Source organism: Castanea sativa, chromosome 4, assembly GCF_040712315.1.
Source record: "Castanea sativa cultivar Marrone di Chiusa Pesio chromosome 4, ASM4071231v1".
Classification (NCBI taxonomy): Eukaryota; Viridiplantae; Streptophyta; class Magnoliopsida; order Fagales; family Fagaceae; genus Castanea; species Castanea sativa.
This window is the reverse complement of record NC_134016.1, coordinates 1,693,407-1,717,556: the sequence shown is the minus strand read 5'-3', so window position 1 is coordinate 1,717,556 and position 24,150 is coordinate 1,693,407. Positions and strand designations below refer to the sequence as shown.

The 24,150-nt window shown below is 33.3% G+C and overlaps 1 long non-coding RNA gene across 7 annotated transcripts; it reads left to right on the top strand.

Moving 5' to 3' along the window:
- Positions 1 to 1,244: 1,244 nt before the first annotated feature.
- On the top strand, positions 1,245 to 20,240 carry LOC142631509 (uncharacterized). 7 transcript variants are annotated; one of them, XR_012843618.1, is made up of 17 exons: positions 1,245 to 1,346; positions 2,682 to 2,773; positions 3,675 to 3,866; positions 4,107 to 4,216; positions 4,316 to 4,706; positions 5,589 to 5,688; positions 5,906 to 6,426; positions 7,686 to 7,773; positions 8,816 to 9,103; positions 9,672 to 9,941; positions 10,398 to 10,613; positions 14,663 to 16,773; positions 16,942 to 17,048; positions 17,638 to 17,861; positions 18,748 to 18,883; positions 19,080 to 19,313; positions 19,460 to 20,240. It is a non-coding gene; the product is annotated as an uncharacterized LOC142631509 (long non-coding RNA). The 7 variants fall into 7 exon arrangements; XR_012843621.1 differs by having other exon boundaries at positions 14,663 to 17,048; positions 17,678 to 17,861; XR_012843620.1 differs by having other exon boundaries at positions 14,663 to 17,048; positions 17,656 to 17,861.
- The last annotated feature ends 3,910 nt before the right edge of the window (positions 20,241 to 24,150 follow it).

Here is a 24,150-nt window from a genome sequence, read left to right as displayed (position 1 = left end):
TGTGTTCATATGTCACCAAATCGTAGAGTTAGATTGAGTAGTCAGATGACTCAGATCACTGATTATGGTGTGACACTCGTTGACATGAAAGTCATTCTGTGCGTCTAGTATTATTATAGCTTAGCCTGAACAGTGTGAAATGTCCTTAGCTTGGACTCTCTTAATTTCTGACATGGATATATAGTACTAATGCTAGGAGCACGGGATGTTAAAAATCACACAAAACAAACAACACATGGATTTCTCATTTTTCAAAGAACTAGCAGTTTATATAATCAGTTAAATATGTTGCCTCAATGTGCTGGCAATTGGGACAGCATATCTGTGTCCCGCTGGAGGAAAAATTAATTTATGGATTTTTGATCCATTCTGAAGCCAATGGAAGAGCTGCATAAATGGGTGACAGTGTTCCTGGTGTGTTGGACACTTGAGAAAATATATAAATGCTACAATTTGGGTTAATGATTCTTGAAATAAATAGTAGAAATTAATATCACCAACCACTCTAGTCACATTTAAAAAATTCAAAATTTCTTTTCAAATTTATGAAATTAATAATAATTTGATAAGCTACTAAAAGCAGAGTATAGTTAACTTTTTTTGTGATGGCTACCAATAGGCTTGCTCCTATTATTTATTTATTTTTTTGCAAATTACCAAAAGAATTAAATTGTTGCTAAAAGCATAGTCTGATAAACTATTTTCTGATTGTTAACTATTGTCTTGCTGCTATTGAATTTCTGTTTGCTAGCATATTTCCTTTCTGCAAATTTTTCAAAACTGAAATTTTCGGGACATTGGGAAAATTGGAATATTGGATTAATCACTGTTAGAACCTACTTTTATGTCCACATACTCATTCTTTTGCTCAGCATTTCTTGTAGCCTTCACATTTTGATGCTGTAAGAGTTCATGGATAGTTCTTTTGCTTAGACCTGTCTAAAACTTGACAGTAGATTTTGTTGATTTGGGCTGGGGTCATAATTTCTTTGTTTATGAGGGTGGATTTATTATGGAAAATGGAGTTTAGTTGCATAAGAATGAGAAATTGGGTGGGTCAAGGTCTTGCTGATTTTTCATTTCATGTTTGGGTTAAGGGGTCAGTTTTACTGGGGAAACCATGAAATTATGTGATCCCCAGTTATGCTAGTGCAGGCAAAATTTAACTTAAAATTTCAGACAACACTGAAGGTGTTGATGGTTCTAATATATCTATATTTGGTTTTTATTATTTGAACGTGGCCAACAGATTGCAAAGATTTCAAAGACTAACTCAGGAAGTTGGCAGAAATTTTGCATCTGGGAAAATAATTAAGTCGATGACAACTGTCGCCAAGGCACTTCAGGTTTGCTTGCTCTTTCCATTTGGGATATTGATACATAATTTACTTCATAAATGGTGATTTACAAAACCAAATTCAGTTTATATATATATATATATATGTAGAGTCACAGTTTCTGTAGCCAATGTGCATATCTACAATGTATTGTAGAGTTATGTTGACTGCAGTCAAATTACTGAATTGTGGTTTCACACTCTTTGACATGAAAGTCATTTTGTGCTTTGGGTGTGATTATAGCCTTGCCTGAACAGTGTGAAATGTCCTTTGCTGTGACTCTTTTAGTTGTTGACATGGATATAATGAATTAATTGCTAGTCATTGATTTGCCATTAGTTGGAAATATTACAAATGCCTTTGTGTCACCAATAATAAGAGCAAGTTCTGTCAAACATATGAATAATTTGATTTATAATTTACTGTTTTTCTTCTTTTTATTTTATAGTAAAAACAGAGGTTAATGAATTACAAATGGGCTTCTGTTAACAACTCAAAGTGTTCTTTCTATAACATAACTTTTAACATCTTTACCGCAATAATGTTAAATCTAAGAGTGATAAAGTCATAAATGTAAAATTTTCATGGCAACAAAAAGAAAATTGCAAATTTATACCTTAGCTTTCCTAGTGTTTGTGTACTTGCGAAACTTAGATTCAAATTGATTGTCAAACTGAATGTTTTTTCATAATTAGGGCCAGTACTTTTAATCATATCTTGATGCCTAATATTGTAACAATTATCTCTACTGTTTTTTGTGTGTGGTGGGTGAAGATGACACACCATTAATAGCAGCTGAAGTGGTTGAATTGCATTCTGGGTTTTCTATGACTTTCCTGGCCTTTTGCTATCAGATTTAGGCCTGAGTTACTGTAGCTTCACTCCTTGTATCACCTGCGAGGTTTCTCTGTAAATTATTCAGAATCCATAAGCAAATAACCAAAGATAACAAGAAACTTAAAAAAATAAAAATGAAAATAAATAAAAAAAAAAAAAAAAGAAAGAAAGAAAAGAGAATGAGATAGTGAATACATATTTTCCCCACTTTGACACCTTGAATAAATGACTATGAACCTCCTTCTTAAGTCCATTAACCCTCATAAAATTGTAAGAAATAAAATAAAAACAAAAGTTTTGTATTACTGAGTAGAGAAAGGGTGATCAGTCTTTCTATCATAATTGTTCCAAGATTATGTACTTTGCTTTACTTCAGTAATTTCTGAAAAAAAACCTCAAGTTCTTCTCAGGTTCCCGTCCTTATTTAGCAGAATTAACAACACCTGGATCTGCATTATTAATAGACCTGAAAGTTCAATCAGTTAAATATGTTTCCTTGATGTGCAGGCACGAGGACCATATATCTGTTGTGTTCAGCAGATTGAAAAATTAAATTGTGAAGTTTTATTCCACTCCCAAGCCAACAGAAGTTTTAGTTGGTAAGTTTTCTCAATTTTCTAATCTCTTCTAGTATATAGAGTATTGATTCAATCCAATAAGTGTATTATTCATGCCAACTGTCCCCTCCTTCCTCCCATTGTTCCAACAACATTTTTTAACCTGTTACTTAGCTAAAGAAAAAAGAAAATTTTGATAATCCGTTATATTTATAGGAAATTATTTTTTCCTGAATGGTGTTGGTAGTAGCTTTTCAGTCAACTGAGGAAAGCCCCCTAGGAAATTGTTTTTGCGTGATTTGTGTTAGTAGTTGCTTTTCAGTCAACTGAGGAAAGCCTTTGTGAAATCTTTTGCTCATTTTCCAACATTTGAGACCATTTCATTGTGAGGTACTACAATTTACAATTGCATGCCATCACCAACCTAATTTTTATCCCTGTTTTTGATATCTTAATTTTGCGAAAATTACACTTTATTACCTTTAACTATACCATTGATTACATTTTTCGAATGCACGTTTTGCATCCTAAAAGGCCTAAACTATAATATTTGTTACATTTTGCACCCCGACATCAAGTTTGCTGTTAATTTGGATGGAAAAATATGGCATAGCGTGAAAAGTCCTAATTGCCCCTCTTCCTCAATCGCTTATAAATAAAGGAAAAATTACATCTTACCACTCTAAAATATACTCCACACTTTGCACCCTAAACTTTGAATTTCTATCCAAGTTAACAGCAAATTTAATGTCATGTGCAAAGTGTAATAAAAGTCATAGTTTAGGGTGCAAAACGTGCATACGAAAAGTTTAGGGTGCAAAGTTTAATATGAGCTATAGTTTAGGGTGGTAAAGTGTAATTTCCTTTTTAATGTATTAATGTGTTTTCCATCTATTTTGGTGTTTTTTTCTTGTAAGCTTCACATTATTTTCATATCCAACAGGTGACCATTCTGATTGGTGATTGGTCTAGATCATGCAATTGTTTGGAGGACAGATCCCACTCACTTGCATATATGGTGATGGACCTGTATCCATAAACTGACCACAGTGTTGATACATTCTGATGACTTCCATAGCGATTTAGAAGATGCAAGATGGAACAAATGCAAATATTGTTGTCCCTGAAGTGCCTGGTAATACATAACTTTGCTAGTTTCTTAAATTTTTTTATATTTATTTTATTTTAACAAATGGGCAACTTGTGATTCTTGTGAATGAGTTGGATGTTATTGGTTGTTGAGGATGCTGACCAAAAACAGATCACATAGGTTCTACTTGGTGCATTGGTTTTTTTTTTTTTGAAACTTTAGACAATTAATGATCACTTACGTCTTGTGATGGGCTCTCACAGTCTTCGGTGCCATTGATTACAGATGAAACCTTTTATCAATCGTGGTTAGTCCCCACGAGGTAAAAGGAGCTTTGGAGATTGAGGACTCTATTTGGATCTTCCAAGATTGTTTTGAGCATACTTTTGAAACAGGCAATCATACCTCTAGTTGACTCCTATTTCTTCATTTCTCTATTCTACTTTTCCAGGACTCTTTACTTCATGACATAATTGTATTGTTTTCATGTGTAGGCAAATGCAATTGAGACAATATGCTTATTGTTTACAACTGGAGGAACAATTGATTATATTGCAAGCCGATGAACAGAGGAGGAATGTATATATTAATATTGAGGGAGCAACCTTCAAGGACAAGGAGGAAGCTGGAGTGGGACTGAAAATCAGAGTTGCCCAGGGACTACTTATAGCTGTGATGAGTAGGAGAAGTTTGTGTAAAAATCCAACGAAATCAAGGTGATTGCTGCTGACTGCTGAGAGAGTGCTGAGTTTTGCAAAGGATGTGGGAAATGGAGACAGCAAGGTGGACACATCATTGAGTATTCAAGAGAGCAACTACAGAAAATTAGAAGAAAGGAAAGCAACAACGTAAAGAAAAAAGGAAACAATGTGACTTGCGCTTTGGGTAGGCATGCACAATATGTAGATGAAAGACGATGCAAAGTTTTGGATAGAGGATGCTACTCTGTTTTTGCTTAAACATATCAAAATGGATGTACTAATTAGAGGTGGATCTATGACCAGAATAGGGGGGGGGGGGGAGCGTAGCTTTTTAAATGGTACATATTAGTAGATCATATTTTAAAGTTTTTTATAAAAAAAATTCATACATGACCCCCTCTAAAATTAAAAAGAGCTCTTCAAATTGAAAGCTTTTTCTGTTTTGATATTCTTTTTTTTTAGAGAGTTTCAACCTATAGCATCCGCTCTTGATGATAGCTCCTTATTATCAAACCAAGACACCAATCGGTTTTTTGATATAGGCGGAGATTGAACCCCAAAACTCTTATTTCAACCATCAGAAATTTTACTAGTTGAACTAATTGGAACTAACTATCTTGATATTCTTATATATCTACTTTTAAGTGTTGATTAGCCACTTCTAGTTTCCGAATCAGAGGAATTTGATAGAATGGAAGCTTTTCCTAAATGTTTAGGACCTTTCAACTGCTCAACTATAGAGTTTTCACAATTGCAAGATCCAAATGTATCTTGCACTGCACATGAGCCATGTAATGCCCCCACCTTATTAGAAGAACATATTTGTCATTGCCCCTAATTAAAAGGAAAGATTTGCAAAGGGAAGCAGTGGAGTGGTCCAAGATTTGCCATAATCCAAATTTCTGCATCAATAAATGCATTAAACAAGCAGTTTGAAGATCAGCCTAGGAATATTTTCGTAATTGCTCTTTTTTTTTTTTTTTCTGTTCAATTTCCTTAGATCTTTTTGTTTTTGTTTTTGGTCATTTTCTATTTAATGAGTTCAATATGTTGCCTTAATGTGCAGATACTAGAGATGGCATATCTATTTTGTTCAGCTGGAGAAAAATTAATTACATTATGGAGTTTAAATATACTCCCAAGCTAGAGGAAGTTTATAAGAGTTAGTAAGTTTACTCAGATCTTCTCCCCTTGTGTAATGTTTGAATTATTAATTCAATCAAATAAATATATCATTCATGGCAATTATCCCCTCTTCCCTCTCACTTTTCCAGTTTTCCTACAACACCTTTGAACCTGTTACTTATTATCTTTACCAACTTGATATTCTGATAGATGTAGTTTGAAGTGTTGATGTCATTGTGTCATATTTGTAACCCACAGGTAGCACTTGACAATTTGACATATAAGAGCAAAAGGTAATTTCTGATGTATCAAAATTTCAAGGATACCTCACAGGCCACCATTATGGAGCCTAACCTTCTTTTGGTGATCGAAGTTGTTTGGCCAACTTTGGGACCTATATGTCCTTTTTGGAGGCATTAAATTTGTGATGATGTTGGAGCTTTACAGAGGTGTTGGGCTAACTTTTCATCTCTTCAAAAACTGAAGTTCAGTTACAAGAACTGCTACTATCTACCAACAAAGCAAGAAGTGAGATCCCTTTCTATGTAAAGTTGAATGAAAGTTTGCAGGAGTGGTTGAGGAAAGAGGATTTATTTTAACTTATAGCGATGTGAATCCTTAGAATACTGTACAGCTAGATGTTTTGTTTCTTACTGTTTGCTTTGAAATGGATATGGAAGTAGTGGGAGTGGCCCATCGGTAGAATATTGGTGAGAGTCCAAGAATCACAATAGAGGGAATTCTAAATTGATTCCATTGCAAATATGTCATCAAAATTTGTGAGTTCCCTCATTTCTCCTGTCTACTTCTCTTTTGATTTCTCTCTTCCAACAAAACCTTTCAATATTTCTTTGTTCTTCTTTTTTCTGCTTCCAATTCCTCGTACTATTTGCTAAATTTGGAAGGCATATACAATTTACAGATGTTGGTTATCCTTCATTTCCCAATTAGTGTTCCTGTACTTCAGCACAGAGTGGTCCAAGAATGCCCTTGTTACATCCGAGAGTCTAATCACTTTGTACTGCTTTTTTTTGAGAAAAAAAAAAAAAAAAAAAAGAAGGAGAAGAAGAAGGAAGGGGGTTGATTTAGGCTCAAAGCCTCCCTAACAGTCGCCCAAAAGTAATTGCACAAAGGAGAAATAGAAGAGTTTGAAAATAAAAAAGAAGGATATATCCTGATAAATTTTTTATTCCAGTTGTAACATCACAATAAATTGTTGTTTTCTCTCACGTGTCTTCTTTTTTTTTTTTTCTTTTTTCTCTAACATCACTTTCTAATAAACTAGCTATTTCCAAATATCCAGTTATTTCATAGCGATATCCCTTCATTTTCGGTGGAAACCTATATTTCCATGTGGTGCATCATATTTTGATGCATAGCATTTGTAGACCCTTAAATTTTGTTTCAATAAATTCCATTAATGTTGTTTTATATTGAAAAAATTCTGGTCTACTCGTTACTATTGCATTGTTTACAGAATAAAATTTTGACTTGTCAATTTTCTAATAATTAGGGCTCTTCTTTGTACATATTTCAAAAGTCATTTTATTGTATCACGTTCACCCTTAGGTATATCTGTAACTTATGGGAAGAAATGTCAAATGTATGATTGTGGCTTTTAACATTATCATTAAGTGAAATTGGAATTTTAAAGTCCATTATAGTTTGTTAATATTGTAAATTATTTTAAGGTGATTTTCAATGATGAGAAATAATCAATGACATATATTTATTTATTTAGTCCTGATTAGATTTGTGCATGAGCTTAAATTCCTATTTACTGTACCCCACAATCTTGAGATTTAACTCAAATTGAACTAGACCCTGATAGCATTTTTTTCTAAGATCAAGTTATGACTTTAGATATGCCATATTACTTGTAATTAGATTTCTTGAAGATTGCACTAAAACCATGTTGATTTTATTGTCTTGAGTTTTCTCTCTCTCCCCTCAAAAATATCTGTTTTCAGTCAACTTGAACCATATTGTACATTTATTTACATGTATTGATCAGTATTATACATGACAACACTTCCAGCAAAGCAATAGGTGAGGCCATTGATTTTCCTGTGCTTAGGAAATAGTTGCTTCTATCAAATGACTTCAACAGCTTACTGGATCCTGTGGTAAACATCTATAGCTATGTCTTTTTACTTGTTGGTTGTACTCATAAGCATTTCACTATAAATCATTTGTACCTATCTCTATTTGGACATTTAAAAATACAATATTCTATTAAGGTTTTTGATATGGGCCAAGATAATTGAAAGACAACTTAGACTACGTAGTCAGTTCGAGGAGATTAACCTCCTGAACTTGAGGAGAAAGGATTTTTGGGATTAATTCTCTGCTTAAGTTCCATTCCTTTCTTCATAGTACATATATAATACTCATAGTGAGATAACTATTTTAACAAATTGGAACTAACTTCTATAAAATATAAATTTTTAAACAATATCAACCTAATCTACTACTGCTTATTTATCCTCATCTGCTGCTGCATAATTATCGGCCATGTGGCCTTGGGACCTAGTTTTCCATTTATTCTGGTGTTTTCTTCTTGTAAGCTTTACTCTATTTTCATACCCAACAGGTGACCATTCTGATTGCACTAGATCATGCAATTGTTCGGAGGATAGATCCCACTCACTTACGTATAAGCTGATTATTTGAAAAAATTTGTACAATTTGGTTTTGTACCTTAATTGAAGTGAAAAGTTCTGTAAGTTTATGATCAGTGCTGATATAAGTGGTTTAAGCCACCATGGTGTTCATACATTCTGATGACTTAAATAATGATTTAGAAAAGGCTAGATGCGACACATGCTCCGCTATCTTTGTTTCTTTTAACAGAGCAGATTAGTAAGCAACTTGCCCTTGAAGTGCTTGGATAATAACTTTTTTGGGCAACACTAGACAGTTAATGACCACCATGCCCTGTAATGATCTCTCACAATCTTTGGTGCCATTAATCACAGATGAAAGGAGCTTTGGACATTGAGGACTCTATTTGGATAGTCTAAAAATTTTTTTGAGCATGCTTTTAAAACAGAATATCATACTTATAATATACTCATATTTCATCATTCCTCTATTCTGTTTTCCCAACACTAACTATTTCTCTTTTTTCCTTGCTTTGTTACATAACTATATTGTTATCATGTGTAGGAAATTGCAATTGAGACAATGTCTATTGTTTCCAGCTGGAGGAACAATTTATTATAATTGCTAGCAAGTGTACAAGGAGGAAGCTGGAATGGGGGCAATAATCAAAGCTGGAATGGGGGCAAGTTTGAGTATGAATTCGACGAATTCAAGGCAAGTAGCCCTGAGAAAGTGCTGAGTTTTGCAAAGGATGTTGGAATTTAAGAAGTGGTCACTGTGAGTCTGGGAAATAGAGCCTGAGCAACTACAGAGAGCAACTACTGCAATTTAGAAGATGGGGAAGTCAATCACGTAAGGGAAAAATGAAATACAGTAGCTCATGCTTTGGGTAGGCATACACAATATCAATATGTTAGATGCAAGATGATGCAGAGTTTTGGATAGAGGATGCTCCTATGTTTTTACTTAAAAATATCATAATGGATGTACTAATCGGTGGCTGATCTATCACAAGAATAGGAGGGACATAGCTTAAACCTTAAAGTTTTTGTTCAAAAAACTCATACATGAAGTTAGCCAAAAAAAACTTAAAGTGATCATCTAGCCTATATTTGTATTCAGTGGCCCCATTTCCAAAACAAAATGACAATAAAAACTAAAAAAACAAAAACAAATTTTTTATCAAAAGAAATCTGTGTACAGAATAGAGAATGCATAATGCATTTAACTGTGTTGGGTGTAACACTTTGATTGCTTGCTTTTTTAGGATCTAATATTAAAAGTTTAGGAATTTTGGATTTAGATGTTGTTAGGGTGCTTTTTTTTTTCTTTTTTTCTTTTTTTTAACATTATCAGCTAGATAACTTGACAATTGAGCATCATATCAATTATATATTTTTTATGCTACAATAAATTCTAGTGAATAGAGGAGGAATGTGTATACTTAATATTGAGAGAGCAATCTTCAAGGACAAGGAGGAAGCTGGGGTTGGGCTGATAATCAGAGTTGCACGGGACTACTTATAGCTGTGATGAGTAAGAGAAGTTTGTTTATGAATCCAATGAAATCGAGGTGATTTTTGCTGACTGCTGATAGAGTGCTGAGTTTTGCAAACTATCAAATATATGAAGGTGCATATGATCTGTTTGCATCTGAGAAAATAATCAACTCAATTCAACTGATGCCAAGGTACATATGATCTGTGTTTCCTTTACCATGTGGGATTTGTATATATAATTTACTTCGAACTGTATTTATATATAGTCAGTGTGTTCTGTAGCCAACGTGCATATCTGCATAAACAAAACTTTTAGTCCTTGTAAAGTTGTGCATGTGAACTCCAGATATGTGTTCACATGTCACCAAAACAATGTATAGATTTAAGTACAACTGGATTGATGAATTGTAGTTTTACAATTTTTGATATGGAAGTCATTCTGTGTGTCTAGTATTGTTATTGCTTAGCTTGAATAGTGTGAAATGTCCTTTGCTTTGACGCTTTTAGTTGCTGACATAGATATGACAAACTAATTGCTAGGACCCTAGGATGTTAAAAAGCTAACAAAACTAATAATACATGGATTCTCATTGTTGAGAGAATTAAAAGACTATTCAATTAGTTAAATATGTTGCCTTGATATGCAGGCACTGGGTACAGCATATCTATTGTGCTTAGCTGGAGGAAAATTTATTCATGGAGCTTTAACAATGCCAAGAAAATGGAAGAGAAGAATTTCTGTCACTGCCCCAAATTAAAGGAAAGATGTGCAAAGGGGAGCGGTGCAGAGTGGGTGGTGTAGGATTATTTTATCAAAGAAGAAGCAGTTTGAAGATCATATACATTATTAAGATGGATGACCAGTAAGTTCTCTCACCTCATCCTCCTTTCTTTTCTAATACTCTCCTTAACAACAACATAAGAGTGTTCTTTTTAATTGCTCCCAATTCCTTCATTTCTCATTTAATCAATAAAAAAGTTGCCATTAAGTGCAGACACTAGGGACAACATATCTATTGTATTCAGCCGGAGGAAAATTTTTATTAACTTATGGACTTTTAATCTAGCCACAAGCTATAGGAAGTTTATGAGAATTGGTAAGTTTCCGTAATCTTCACTTGTCTTCAAATATATGAAGTACTAATTCAATCCAATAAGTATACCGTTGATGCCAATTATCCCCTCTTCCCTTTCACTTTTCCTTACAATAGCATCTATTTCATCTTGGTATTCTGATGATATTCTAATACTTGTAGTATTCATGTGTTGATGTCATTGTATCAATGTTGCAAGTGACAGGTAGCACTTGACATTTCTTCTAATGTAAAAGCCACCATAATTCCTTATTTATCAGAGGATCTTTTTTTCAATGTCAAGGATACTTCACACACCACCCATTTTGAAGCCTAATCTTCTTTTGGTTGTCAGAGCTGTTTGGCCAGCTTTGACACCTATATGTGCTTAGTTGGAGGCATTAAATTTTGACAATGTTGGAGCCTCTGCATATGTTCTGTGGTAACTTTTCGTCTTTGTAAGAACTGCAGGAGGTGCCCTTGCTTTCTTTTTATTTTTATTTTTATAAATAAAAAAGGTGTATATTCAAAAATACTACCTCATGCAGAAAAACATAAGGCAAAGGTAACAAAACTGAAAAAGATGATAAAAAACAAAAAGAAAATATACTAATTACAAAGACGGGAGCTAAGGAACATTGGGAGAGAATCACTAGAGGTGAGTCTCCAAGCCCTAGACCAATCAAAAAGGGAGCCACTAAAAGAAGCCAATAATTGATCATCGGAACTTTCCATGTCCTCAAACGTCCTCCAATTTCTTTCCCTCCACAAACACCACATTAAGCATAGCGGAGCTAAATTCCAAATACTAGACGAATGCTTCCCAAGCCAATCCCACCAACCAAAGAGAGTATCCGCAACTGATCTTGGCAAGACCCAAGAAATCCCAAAAGATCTAAACACCAAACTCCACAACCGGTAAGCCTTACCACAATGCAATAGCAAATGATCCACCGTTTCCCCATTACAACGACACATAATGCACCAGTCAACAAAGTCTATCCCTCTACCTCTCAAATTGTCACCTGTAAGGATTTTATCCCATACTACAGTCCACACAAAGAAAGAAACACGCCGAGGGGCCTTAACCTTTCAAACACTTTTCCAAGGAAATATAATGGGCATAGGTCCTCTTAACTTATTATAAAACGAGCGGATATCAAAATCTCCATTCTTTATCAACTTCCATCGCATATGGTCTCCATCTCAGTTGGAGGTAAATTAGAGCCCAAAGTACGAAGAAAAGCATCCACATCACCCATTTCCCAATCATTTGGTTTCCGAATAAAATGAACATCCTAGCTTCTTCGTTCCTTGATCCCCAACCGTTCAATAGAAGAGGCCACTGATGCCCCTTTATTGGAGGCAATCCCATGCACAACCGGATAGGTCAAGTTAAGTGGAGAATCCCCACACCATTGATCTGTCCAAAGCTTCACTCTATCCCCCACCCCTACCTCAAACCGAATATTTTTACAAAAAACTTCTCAGCTCATTCAGATACTTCTCCATAAACCACACCCATGTACCCCTCTATCTAGCTTGGAAGTCCAACCCTCCCATTCTTCCCCAAACTTTAGAGCTACTACCCTTCTCCAAAGCCTTGTCTCCTCAACCTCAAACCGCCATAACCATTTTCCTAGTAAGGCTTTATTAAAAGTAGTTAATTTCCTTACTCCTAAACCACCATTTTCCAAAGGTGCACACACCACAAAAAATCCCTTTGCAACCTCTCAATCTTATTAGCGACATGCGTAGGGATTGTAAAAAGAGATAAACTTGCTTTCTATGAAAAGCTAAATGGAAAATTCCCGGAGTGGTTGGCAAAGCTGGATGCTTTGTTTCTTACTGTTTGCTAGAGTTCCATTGGTAGAAGATTGGTCATATTCCAAGAATCACAGTGGGGAAATTTAAATTGGTTCCAATGCAATTGACTTAGTGAAATTTGTAAGTTCTCTCATTAATATCTTCTCTTTTGATTTCTCTCTTCCAACAAAACCTATTGTCAATCCTAATTTTTGGTTTTTTCTACTTTAAATTTGTATACAAGTTTTTAAATTTGTTGTTCATATACTATTTCCAGATTTGGTTATCCATCTGTAAACACGAAATCTCTACACCTTCATTTTCCAATTAGCAATATCACTTCAATTTTATTTCAAACTTGTTTACAATGTAGTGCAACAAATTTTTCTGGGTAGTGAATGTAGGACCTCATATATATATATATATATATATATATGTATATGTGTATATATATATATATATGTATGTATATGTATATATATATATCTTTTTTTTTTCAATCAATTTCTTTATTTATTTTTTTTGGTTAGTTCTTATTAAAAAAGGAAGGTTAGTTTTACATATAAATTTCTGGTGTACTTCTTACTACTGCATTTTCCCTATAAAGTTTTGACTTGTCAGTTTTCTAATAATTAAGGCACTTTATTTGTAAAAATTTCAAGTCATTTCTATAGTATTACTTTGACCCTTACTTTGTTAATGTCATAATTTTTTTGAATTTTTTTTCAAACTTTAGAATAATTGATTGCATCAATTATTTATTTTACCCCAATCAGAGTTGTGCATGAACTTAAAAGTCCCATATATTGTACCCCATAAGGAAGCATCTTGAGACTCAATTCAAATTGAACCAGACCCTGATTGCATTTTTGTTTTTTTGAGATCAATTTATGATCTTGGATACAACATAGTACCAGTAATTAGAATACTTGAAGATTGCACTGAAAATATATTGATTTTATTGTCTTGAGTTCTCTCTCTCTCTCCTAAAAAAATTCTGGTCGTAGGTCATATTGAACTATATCATATACTTGTTTTTAAGTTTTTACTAGTGTACATAGTTGACAACACTTCTAACAAAGCATTAGGTGAGGCCAAGGATTTTCTTGTACATAGGCCATAGTTTCATCCATTCTTTATATAACTAGCAATAATATTTTCCTTAATATACGGATGCTTGATAATTCTTCTGCCTTTCAAATCATATGTTATTTGCTACGTTTTCCTAACATAAGGCTTTCATGCAAATGACTTCAACAGCTTTTGGGATTATGAGGTAGAGATCTATAGATAGTCTTTTTACTTGTTGGTTGTCATTAAATTCATTTATACACATCTCTATTAGAAAATTTAAAAGTACTATATTTAGTTAAGGTTTTCCACTATTGTGTGGTTTTCTTCTTGTAACCTTGACATGATGGTCTTACCCAACAGGTGACCATTCTGGTTGCTCTAGGTCATGCAAATAGTTGTAGGATTGTTCTCGATTCCTTAGATATAAGATAATGGACCTTTTCCCTATAAACACTAAATGTCTGTTATTTAATAGTTTTAATACATTTTGGTTGAGAATTTGGTTCTTCATCTCATCCATACCCATACTCCTAGGGGTGGAGGGTGTGATAGGCTTAGCTGGGATCTTAATGGTAGTGGGAAGTTTGATACTCGGTCTTTTTATCATAAAATTCGAAATGCAGTTCCTTCCACTTTTCCTTGAAAGGGCATTTGGAAAGTTAAAGTTCCTAAAATGGTGGCTTTTTTTATGTGGATAGCAGCTCATGGCCAGATTCTAACCTTGGAAAACCTTATGCTTCGTGGTCGTCCTTTGACAAATTGTTGTTGTATGTGTTGTTGTAATGCGAAATTTGTGGATCACTTGTTACTTTTTTGTCCGATAGCTCATTCTTTGTGGATGTATGTGCTTCGATTGTTTGAGATCGATTGGGTCATGTCAGGTTCAGTTGTGGACTTATTATTTTGTTGGTATAATTGGTTTGGGAAGCATAGTTCTGAAATTTGGAATTTGGTCTCAGGCTGTTTAATGTGGACTATTTGGATTGCACGGAATCAACGGTCTTTTGAGGATGAGGGGAAAACTGTGGTTCAATTGTTAGAGTCTTGCCAGCGGACCCTCTTTGATTGGTCTCGATGTTAGGGTTTCTCGGATTGTTCTACTATTATGGATTTTCTTTCGTCTATTAGGATAGACTAGGGGCTGCTTTTGTTTTTTTGTTTCCTTTTTTTATGTGTTCACTACTTTGAACTCTCTGTATTTTTCTCGCTTTTCTCTTATTAATAATATTCTCTTCTTACTTATCAAAAAAAAAAAAAATCAAAAAAGTTACTATTTTTAGTACTAATATAAGTAGTTCAAGCTACCACAGTGTTGATACATTCTAATGACTTCCATAACGATTTAGAAAAGGAAAAATGCATCATATGCTCCAATATTGTTGTTTCTTGATCCTTTTTACATGGCAAATTAGTAAGGAAGTTGCCCCTGAAACTGGATCAATGCATGACTCTGATAGTTTCTTAATTTTTTTGTATATGAACAAACGGGTGAGCTGTGATTCTTGTGAATGAGTTGGATGTCATTGGTTGTTGAGGATGCTTGCCAAAAAAAGATCACATAAGTTCTACTTTTTTTTATGGTTGATCACATAAATTCTACTCCGACATGCGTAAAGCTTTTTGAGTCATTAGACAATTGATGACAAGCCATGTCTTGCTATGACCTCTCATAATCTTTGCTGCCGTAAATTGCAGCTGAAACTTTTTGTCAATTGTCAATAATCCCTTGCAAGAGATAAAAGTAGCCTTTGGAGATTGAGGAGTCTTTTCGGATCTTCTCCAAATTGTTTTGTACATTCTTTTCCTCCTACTTATAATTATACTGTTGTCATCTTTACGCACTTGAGACAATTTGTCAAAGTGTGTACATGTACAGATATATAAATGATAGCAGATATTATCTAGCAAGTAGAAGTTGTAATTAGAGCTTTGAATATTTGTTCACTGTGATGCACTTGAACCTCTTCATCACACTTGAATTTCTCACGAACAACACACACTTAAAATCTCTCACATGGGAGGAATTCTTTTGTAATTTAATGAAAAGTGAAAGAATCATTCTCATAGTCAATATCATGTTGATAGTGAAAAATAGACTGTTATAAATGTGGATGGACTAATCTTTTATCTCCTCTTCATCTACTTGAACACACTACACTAACTTATTTGAAAATCACATAACCAAATAGGGAGACTATTTTCCGTAGTAAACTATACATTCAGGATAAGCTGCAATATCTGCTTACGGTGTGAGTAGCTCATTACATCACTAAATTAAAATATCAGTAATCTTTCCTTGTGTCAGTTAGAGGTCATGTAGTTTAGCACAAACTAGACAAAGATTGCTCATTTTCCAGTTATTAAGATGAATATTTGATACATCCTGCTCTAAGGTCAAATAATTTAAAAATGGTATGTTTTCTCAAACCTCCTTCTGTCTGCTGTTTCACTTTGAAGTTGTCTAAGTGCTCATGGTTTGTTCTCTGCTACGCTTTCTCTTTTTGGATTTAAATATATTGCCATATTCTTTGGTTGATGATCTCGGAAGAGTTTTATGTCAAATCTATAATCCATATATGTGTTCATATATCACCAAAACAGTCAGATCAATGAATTGTAGTTTGACACTATTTAATATGAAAGTCATATTTGTGCATTATATTAGTTATTATACTCCATATATGTGTTATTATACTTAGCTTGACACTTTTAGTTGCTGAACTAGGAGCCTGGGATGTTAAAAAGCTAACAAAACTTACAACACATGGATTCTCATTATTTAAAGAACTAAAAATTTATTAATCAGTTAAATATGTTACCTCAATATGTAGTCACTGGCATATCTAGTGTGTTCAGTTGGAGGAAACATTTATTCATGGAGCTTTTAACCAACCCCGAATCCAACCGAAGAGCTAAATATCCTATCATTGCTCCAAGTTAATTGAAAGATGTGCAAAGAGGTGTGGTGCAGAGCGGTCTAGGATTTCCCACATTCCAGATATCTATTTTAATGAATGTATTAAACAAGAAGCTGTCTAAAGATCATGTATATTATTAAGATGGATGACCAGTAAGTTTCAAACAATTAAAATCTCTGACATGGTAGAAGTTCTTTTGTAATATAAAAGGAAATGGAAAATAATCAGTCTTCTTTTTGGTCAATCATATGTCAATGGTGAAAATTAGGCTATTATATATGTGGATGGACTCTACTCTAACATATTTGACAGTGTCTTAGACAGTAAGTGGAAAGCCACCCATTGTTCTTACATGAGCTGTACATTTGCAAAAAGCTGCAATATCTGCTTATGGTGTAACTAGCTCATTGCAATATATGCTTATGATGTAAGTGGCTCATTGCATTACTAAATTACAAATACCTGTGATCTTTCATTGTCCCAATTAGAGGTCATGTAGTTTAGCACAAAAGGTTCTAAGATTGCCCATGTTCCTGTGATTAAGAAAAACCTTTGATACATTCTACATTCCTATTCTAAGCTCAAAGTCATTTATAATTTCTATGTTCTCTTCTGTTTGCTGTGAAGTTGACACACTGTTCATGATTTGTTCTATATATATATATATATATATATATATATATATATATATATATATATATTACCATATTCTTGGGTTAACAATGTCCAAATAGTTTTATGTCAAACCATTAGTTCATATTATGTAGCATATATTTATTGCATAATTTTTGTGTATCTTCAATTTTTAGCTCTATTTCATTGTGGTTATTCCGTGATGGTTGGATTTCTTTTAGCACATCAAATATTTTTCAGAAATTAAGAATTTTTTTTAAAGAAGTAATTCATTTGAATTATCAGCCCCTTATGTTTTCATATTCTTTATTAATATTTAACTATGATTTTTGTAAGCCATATTTAGCAGCACTTGACAATTCTTTTGATGTAATTGCCACCAGTAATTTCTTTTTTATCAGCGAATACTTTTCCCGTGTCAAGGATGCTTCACAATTATTTGAGGCTGGGGTAACTTTTTATCTCTTCAAGAACTGAAGTTCAGGAGCAGGAGTGCTACTACCTACCAGCAAAGCAAGTGGCCCACTCACTTTCCATGGAAAGCTAAATGAAGAACTGAAGCTTGAATTGGTTCCAAATTTCCAATCTAATTGTTTCATTGAAATTTGTGAGTTGTCACATTCTCTTCTTCATTTCATTTGTTTTCTTGCTTCCATCAAAATCTAATATGATTCCTTTTGATTCTTTTTTCTTCTTTCAATTTCATATATTATTATTATTAAATTTGTTGTTTTTATACTATTTATAGATTTTCGTCATTCTTCATATCCCAATTAGTACTCATGCACTTCAGCACAAAGTGGTCCTAGATACGCCCTATTCCCAATATCCAGATAAATATATGATTCCTAATCTAAGCTCAAAATAATATTAAATCCATATTTCTTCTCAAAGGTCCTTTTTTCTAACATTTCATTTTGGAATAAACTAGTTCATTTTACGATTAATTTACCATATTTCTTATCCATTTATTAAAGCGATTTCCCTTCAATTTTTGTGTCAAACTTGTATATCTATGTTCTGCAACATATTCTGGTGCATAGCATATGTAAACCTTCAAATTTTTGTTTCAAACAAACCCCTCAAATTTTTTGGATTTATTTTACCTAGGAAATTTTGGTCTACCTGTTACTATTGCATTGTCTTCACTATAATGTTTTGACCTATGAGTTTTCTAATACTAATGGCTGTTATAGAATATTAAGAAATAGCATTTTGTATATGCTTTGGTCATAATCTGATTTCATTTTAGAAATGAAAAGCTAGAACCATATGCTTTCTTAGTCTCTCTATATATCGACCATCTAGCTATCACATTTGCTGCATATGTTCATTTGAGGACTCAATATGCCTCCTAATTGCAGCCAGGAAACAACTATAAAGTTCATATATATGCTTATGTGCACAAATGCATGTATTCTAGAACCATGCAAGAATCTCATAAGCCAATTCTTGAGCATCATTCATCTCTCTTACATTTCTCTCTGTTATAGGAGATAAAAGGAGCAACAAAACCAACATATATATGAAGGCATAAATACACTGTGTAAATGGCTCTATTTGACTGCATGCAAAGAAATGGTGACAACACTAAAAGTCCTATCAGCCCCTCTTTGAAGCTTCTCCAAGGTAATTCCATCTATGCCATCGTGGTTTAAGCATCCTACATAAACTTGTGTCTTGGTCCTGGTGGTAGAGAGGTTTCTGGTACATACTTAGACCGTCACTTTTAAACCCTATATAGCATTTTTAGCTTGGTATATTTGTTGAAGGCTTCATTTAATCTTGAATGAAATTTCCATGACTTGAACACACTTTTTATAAGGTTCAAAGTGGTTGCCTACCTCCTCATCTCCTACATTTGGAATGGATCTTGACCCAGAAGGAATATGTTCATCATACAAGAAATGAGTTCCCACCAAATTGAAGAAGGCCAAGAATTTGAGACATACTCTCAGCATGAAGAAAAATAATCAGGATGTTAGTACCACACCTTCTTGGGTTGTCAGGTTGGATGATGATGAAGATGAAGAAGATCCTGAATTCTATCGATTTCCAGGTTATATTTTTTACACCCTTACTTTGTGCAACACATTTATTCCCATGTTTTTTCTTTCTTTATTATTTTACTGCTTTTGTGAGGTAAAATGGAAACACTCCAACATGGTTACCGATTCTTAATGCCCCTTATCATTTGATTTTCAGCAGTTGAATCAAGGATGGCTCCTGAGGGGTTCAAGGATACCACTAGACATAATCCAAGAGCAATACATAAGAATTTCGGGAAGAATGTTTTGGAAAGCACTGTCAATCTTACTATTAAAAAGAAAAACAAATGCCTACAAGTCTTAAAAGGATATTAACTGAAACTGTAACTGAAAATTTGGTATCAGCTTTCGCTGCGGTATCAGAAATTCAGAGTGCTTTCCACAAATTTATTCTGTCTCTGTTGCTACTGAAAGAGGAAAGCAAGATAATAAGGGTGAGCAAATATGGATAAGGTTGTTTCAGTGAAGGAGTATCTAATGCATAAACTTGAGCCCGGGGAAGATGTGCTTTCTCCAATGATATCCAAGGCAATGAGTCCAAAAAGAGCTCCTGGTGATATGGACGTGGTATGAGGGATGCTCTGACTTGCTCCAACATGAGGAATTTTCTAAATACACAGCTATGAGTTCAGTTAGAAAGTGAACATTGCCCATGCCAATTTCCACCAATGTGCATTCAGCTAAAGACTCGCCATCACACACTCAAATCTCAGCCGATGCTCATAATTTTTTTTTTTGGGTGTCAATTTTGATCCTGAATGTACATGGAGACATCTTAACGAGTTTCAATTAGTTTTTCACTCCAATGTACCAATACTAAAAACCATCACCATCAGAAATGCATAATCTAATGCTAATTATTCTTTTGAAGTTCCATTGTACAGTCTTTGGTAACCATGGGATGCATTTGATAAATGGTATGAAATCACTTGGTCAAATTTATGTCGATATTTAGTTATCTGAACAAGGCCCTGACCAGGTTATGGATTCCATGTGCTATGGTGTAATTTCTCTTTATGGTATATTATAATTCATATCTCATGTATATTTCTCGTCTGCAGTTTGTTGGAAAGAAAATCATTGCATAATCCTCCAAGCCATTCGAGAGGGGAGCCTAACTATTGATAAAGAAACGAATTTCTTTTGACTTCCATGTATCGATAATAAGTTTATTTATGTATATAAAGATTTCCTTCCTTTGTTTGAAGAAGATTTTTATAGTTACCAATATAATGTTTTTGCAGCATGTAAGTTGACAAAAGTCCAAACAGATGCAACAAATGTGAATATCTCCCTATATAATTTAGGTCAGAGACATGATTTAATGCATTGATAGTACCCAATTACCAAGTCAGTTAGCCATGTTGGATTTGTTACTGTATTTTGTAAGTGTTGTTGTCATCAATCTCATAATAGCCAATCTTAGTTACTTTAGCTTGTAACTCGTGCGATGGCTTAAGAGTGGTAAGAAGATGATGGTTGTATTGTATTAGGGTAACAGGTTTATGAGGCAAGACAAGTAATCAAAAATTTGAAGGGTAATGAACTAATCATGCATTTCTCAAAAAAAAAAAAAAAAAAAAAACTAATCATGCAGTTTGAGGAAAAGGAGACTGTTTTAAAAGTAGGCCTGATTTGTTCATACCCAACCAATAGCTGGGCCTAACACTAGGCCTGTAATGAACTATTTAGATTTCGAAGCTATCTTTTTGGTCACCATTCATGATGAAATGATTCTGTCGAATTGGTTATGTTGGTTGCTCTTCTTTTTTGTCATCTTTAATTAATTTTATTTATTCTCATCCATGATGAAATGATTCTGTAGAATTGGTTATGTTGGTTGCTCTTCTTTTATGTCATCTTTAATTAATTTTATTTATTCTCTTTTCTTATGTCCTTTTGCTTTTATCTTTAATTATTATTATAATATCATTTGTTAAGTTGCGACTAAAAAATTTGTTTTAGCAACAAGTTTTATAATATGCTCTGTTCATTTTTTTTTTATATGAATGCTAGTTTTACTAACGATAGTTAAACTTCGGTAAAAAGAATTTTAAAAAAATTTTAAATATTTTGTTACTGAGTGTCATTTTTTTCAAACCATAAGAAAGAGAAGTATTTTTTCCTTTCAGGTTTGGAGGTGAGAGTTATTCCTCCTAATCTCAAGGAAGGGGAGTATAATTTGCCCTTAATTTTTTTTTTTGGGCTAAACATGCTCGCTTGGCTCGAGTTTCTCATAAAAGTATCAAATTTCATCCACGTAGTGAAATGTTAAAAACTGATTTATCTTTTGAACAGTACTCATGATTGTAGCGTTAGCATTTGAATGAAACTGCCTTTGGTAATTGTTGAATTTAAAATAAAATATCTAAGAAAAAGCGGATATAAGAATGAATGAACTAAAATAAATATTAGTTATTTTGTGACAAACCATCAAATTTGATACAACCATTGTTATTAATACCGTTTCGGACCCCGTTTCGGTTTGTCCAGTGGAATGGAATATTTCGGTACCGGCCGATTTCGGCGTACCGTTTTAAGGTGTTTCGGGTTCCTAAAAATTAAATTATATATATTCTTGTAAAACATAAAATTGTCAATTCTAATAAATAAATAACTAAATTTCAAATAATACAAATCATTTAGTCTTAACTCTTAAGTCTTAAACATCAATATAACATCTATTTAACATCACACAATAAGAAGATTTACAAGACAATAACTAAACATCAAATAATACAAAATATTTAGTCTTAACTTTTATGTCTTAAACCTCAATACAACATCAAACAATAAGAAGATTTATAACAAGTCATTACTCATTACATAAGCACATAATAATTAATAACTAATAAGCCAACAAAATTTATAACATAATATTAGCCATAAAAAAAAAAAATTTTTTTTTTTTTTTTCCATAGGCCAAATCATGTACCGGCCGGAATTCACATCTCGGCCGGAATTGGCCGGAATGGACCGGAATGGCCGGAATGGACCGGAATGGCCCGAAATCTGGCCCGAGGTGGAACGTTGGGTATCCCGGTACCGGTTTGCATACCGGAACGAAAAATTCCGGCCGTTCCGGCCGGAACGGAACGGAATCAATAACAATGGATACAACACTATCTTTTTTTACCCTAACGTGAAAAAAAGAATAGAAAATTGATATAACACTTTATTTTTTAACTCTTAACTAGGAAGTTGCTCGCGCGATGCGCGAATAATGCTATATAAGCTTTTATGTAAGATGATTTTGAAAAATGTAGTACATATATTATAACACAAATGGTGAATATTTTCATTGCTAAAATCACCTACAATTGCTTCTCAAAAAAAAAAAAAAATCACCTACAATTATAGCTGAAAACTTACAACCAAGTAGGCATATTTTGTTCCCTACCATCAGTTGATCATGAACCCAATTAGCTGCAAGGATATGTTGTACATATCAGACTCGTTGAATCTATTGTTTTTCATATGAAATTTCTAACCAAGGCATTGATCTCATCAAGCATCCTCAATAATATTTTAACTATATATAGTAGTGTCAAGGTCATATAGTGAGTCATGTCTAGGCAAAGCAGTAGCCCATTATCAATCTCTTTGGCGCCTTCTCAAAAAAAAAAAAAAAAAAATCTCTTTAGGTGTGCAAAACGGGGTTTTTCTCCAATTATCAAAAGTAACGACCCAATTTTGTGGTAGTTTTGGACATTCGATTGAAAGATGTAAGGACTTCGTCCTTCATTAGGGCATTGACACTCTCTCATAGAATTCATTGAAACATGGAGTTGAGCCTCCTTATATTAACCTTATAATGTTAATTTAGGATGTTTTAGGTATCAGCAATTTTTGATTTGAATAAATATAATTAGATATAATTATCCTAAAACCTAGTCCAAAAACTTGTTCTTAACCCACAATCCATCTTCAATACACGTATGACAATAAACTAATTACCGAGTATTTATAGGAAAGCAAAAGTACAAATACAATATTTAGAAAGTTCATGTTTGATTTATGATAAAAAGAAGTGGCAAAGTGCCGGTCAAAGACCAAAAGAGTTTGTATTTCAAACAATTGGCAGATTTTGTTATATACCTTTCTATAAAATTCATGCTTATAGTACTGTTGGAATAAATAACAGTTACACTAATAAAAATAAAAATAAAAATTGAAAGAATTGACTTGTAATTAATATATATATATATATATATATATATATATATATTCTTAAATGTTTTGAATTATTCTAATATCACTCACACATACACAATCAAAATGTTACAAAATGAGCATCACTTAAGATAAATTTCATAGCTATAGAATTCTCCTGTCTTGTTTTTTTTTATTTTGTTCTGGTTTAGTGACAAAATTGTCAAATTAAGCAAACCATAAAAACTATAGAAAAGAAAGTAAAACCAAAATAGTGTTTATATGAAGCAATTTACAACGTTACTTCTAGCACAGACCATATTTATTGTGTATTGCTACAATTTACAATATGAACACATAAAAAATAGTTTGTTGCTCCTGCATTAATAGTTGCCTATAGCAAAACATTCAACTATTTTATCAAACAATTTGCATGCATATAAATTAAAGGCAATTGCGTTCAAACCAAAATTACAAAGTAAAATTAAAGATATCAAAGTAATAAAGTAAAAAATTAAGAGACTGACAGAGAAAGGGTTGGTTTTAGAGATTATATACCCACCTTTTAGAGAAAGAATTACCTTATTATTAAATTTGGGATCTAAAACATAGCTCCGAGAAGAAGATATAATGGTTGAAGCAAATTGGCATCAATGGAGCTAGAAAGGGTAGAGTTATCTAATGGGATTTGGGTTA